We start from the raw sequence: 3,208 nt of genomic DNA, 5'->3' as shown, positions 1-3,208 counted from the left end.
CAGCTTTCGTGTCGGTCTTAAAGGTGCCCCCGGACTCACATCTTGTTCCATTTATCCTAGTGGTGTCTTCGGGGGGGGGGGGGGGATGAGCCCCCTCCAGCCCCCCCCCCCCCCCCCAGCAGATGCAACCTTTCCTCTTTCCAGGCAGGCACAGATTCTGCCTCACTGCTAGCAACAGAGAGGAAGATCAACCACAAAGACAGCAGTTCCTGAGTGCCTGGAGCAGCTGACATAAAGCACATCCCTCCAACCTGCAGCGCCTCTCCAAGGTCTCAGATGAGGGAATTGCTGGTACAGCTCTTTGTTACTTGCTGGGGATTGAACTGGGGACTTTCCGTGGGCAAAGCGACCCCGCCGAGCCCTGCCCTCGGGAGGACAATTTTCCCTTTCCTTCCTCCCGAGATTCCTACCCCACCCCCATCCAAACGCTCCCAGATAAACCCCCCCCCACACACAAAAACTCGAGCACCAACAATAACGCTTGAAAACCGAACGCTCCACGTTCTCCTCATCCAGCCATCCTCCATTTAAAAAGAGGGGGGGGGAAGCTCACACCACACCAGGAAGGGAGGGCTCTGCTAAACAGAGCTCACCAAATGCTCAAGAGACGCTTCGGCCTGGTGCCGAATCCGCAGAGACCATTTGCGGCCCCGGCTGAGGGGCCAACACAAGCAAGGCCTTTTCACATCGTCACCCACCTCCTGGCTGACAGCGGGGGCAACCGAGGGGTTAGGGAGAAACTGGGGATTCTCGGGCAGGTTCTCGCGGGAGCCTTGGTCCCAGTCCCCTCAGGGTTTGCAAGGTCATTCCCTGCTGACAGGGCCGCCTAAGAGTATGGCTTGCATGAGACCACAGAAGGGAACGGAGATCTGGTCAGCTGCTATACTCTCAGGACTGTTTCCAAAGGGGGGACCTGGTTGGGCAACTGCCAGGCCGCCAAGGGACCACCGATCCCAAAGCACTGCCCTCCGCTTCCGCACACCCTGAATAATGCACTTTCAATGCACTTTGCAACGGGATTTTACCGTGGGCAATGGCAAAGCCCTCTCGCAAACAGTCGCTGAACTGCATTATTTAGCATCTGTGAAAGCGCCAGAGAAGTGCGCGGGGTCTAATCTGGGAGAACCGGGTTTGATTCCTCACTCCTCCACTTGCCGCTGCTGGATGACCTTGGGCAAGCCATAGTTCTGATAAGACCTGTACTTGAAAAAGAGCCGTTTCTGTCAGAGCTCTCTCAGCCCCACCTACCTCACAGGGTGTCTGTGGTGGGGAGGGGAAGGGAGAGGAGTTTGTAGGTGGGGCCTTGAGAGAACAGCTCTGACAGAACTGTGGCTTGCCCAAGGTCATCCAGCCAGGTGCAAGTGGAGGAGTGGGGAATCAAACCCGGTTCTCCCAGATTAGAGTCCGCGCACTTAACCACTGCACCAAACTGGTGTAGATTGCCTTGCTTGGGACCCAAGCCGTTAAAAAAAGCAAACCCTCTAACTGTGATAAGAAGCAACAGCAAGGAAAATGTACGAATCAATGGCATTAAAGACAGAAGCGTTTATGTTCCACTTTGGCTTCGTGCTCCTTTGGGTCAAAGAGGCGGTTCTCAAGCTGTTGTGAGCCTGGCGCCGTCAGAAGCCATAATTCTGGGCCAAGGAGGAGATCAGCCACGGTGCCAATCAGGGTTCTCCGACGTGCCAGTCTGCCCGTGTGCATTGTGAGCAGAGCTGCCAACTCCGGGTTGGGAAATTTACTGCTTATTTATTGAAGTCATTTATACCCCGGCCTTTCTCCCCTGAATGGGGACCCAAAGCGGCTCCCATCCTTCTCTTCTCCTCCGTTTTATCCTCACAACAACCCTGAGAGGTAGGTCAGGCTGAAAGAGTCTGACTGCACCAAGGTCACCCAGCAAGCTTCCATGGCACAAGTGGGATTCGAACCTGGGTCTTCCTGATAACAGTCCGACAGTCTTCACCACTACAGAGCCCTATCTCTCTCTCTCTCCTGGAGATTTGGGGGTGAAGTCTGGGGAGGACAGGGTTTGGGGTATAACGCCATAGAGCCCACCTGGAGGTTGGCAACCTTATGACAGCATGCCACGGCCCTGACACAGGCCAGATTGCCATTCTGAATCAATCCTTCTAAATGTGCATTGATTAAATACTTAATTAATATAGGATGCGGGTAACTGTCTAAGCAAGGGGGGAAAGCCAGGTCTCTGCCCCCAAGGCGCTTACAGCTGCAGTCGACAGCAAACCTCCCTTGGCAATCCCTTGGGTCTCGTTGCCCTTTCATCTGCGGGGTCTCCCTGGAACTACCTGCACGGGCAAACCCTTTCCAATGCGCTGGGCCCGCTCCTAGGCTTCCTAACCTCCAGGCCATGGCTGGAGTGAGAGCCCCCCTCATTACAACCGGCCTCCAGGTGGACAGAGGTGAGTCCATCCCCCCCCCGGGAGAAAATGGCCGCTTTGGGAGGGGGCCTCTACGGCAGCATTAGTAGCCCACTGAGCAATGCTCCCTCTAAGCTGTGGAGTCTTGTGAGCGAAGATTCTGCTTTGTGAGCTGCTGGCATGAAAGTTGTGAGTGAGCGATTTAGCTACCGCACAAATTAGTTTGCTCCGGAGCCATCCCTTCCCGAGCTAAGGCAGAAATGTGTGAGCCGGAGGCTAAAAAGCTGTGAGCTGGCTCACACCAACTCAGCTTAGAGGGAACACTGGCAGCCAACCACTGCTTAAGGCTGGAGGCGGCTGAAATTGCAGTGCTCCCTCTAAGCTGTGGAGTCCCGTGGCAGTGTTCCCTCTAAGCTGAGTTAGTGTGAGCCAGCTCACGGTTTTTTAGCCTCCAGCTCACACATTTTTGTCTTAGCTCAGGAAGGAGGGCCTCCAGAGCAAACTCATTTATGCAGCAGCCGAATCCCCTGCTCACCACTTGAATGCCAGTGGCTCACAAGGTAGAATTTTCGCTCACAAGACTCCACAGCTTAGAGGGAGCATTGCTCGTGAGCAAAACGTCTCCCTTCGGAGTTACCGGCACGAAAGTGGTGAGCGAGCGAATCGGCTGCGGCATCAGTCCGTTCGCTCCGGAGCCCTCCTTCCTGAGCTGCGGCAGAAACGTGCGAGCCGGAGGCTACAAAACCCCTGCAAGCTGGCTCACACGCACTCAGCTTAGAGGGAACACTGCCACCGAGGCCCCGCCCCTCCCCAAGCCCCGCCCACCCCAG

This window comes from Gekko japonicus, unplaced genomic scaffold, assembly GCF_001447785.1.
Source record: "Gekko japonicus isolate JY-2015 unplaced genomic scaffold, Gekko_japonicus_V1.1 scaffold10, whole genome shotgun sequence".
In the NCBI taxonomy this organism is placed as follows: Eukaryota; Metazoa; Chordata; class Lepidosauria; order Squamata; family Gekkonidae; genus Gekko; species Gekko japonicus.
The sequence above is the reverse complement of the archived record's forward strand: the minus strand, read 5'-3'. Positions refer to the sequence as shown.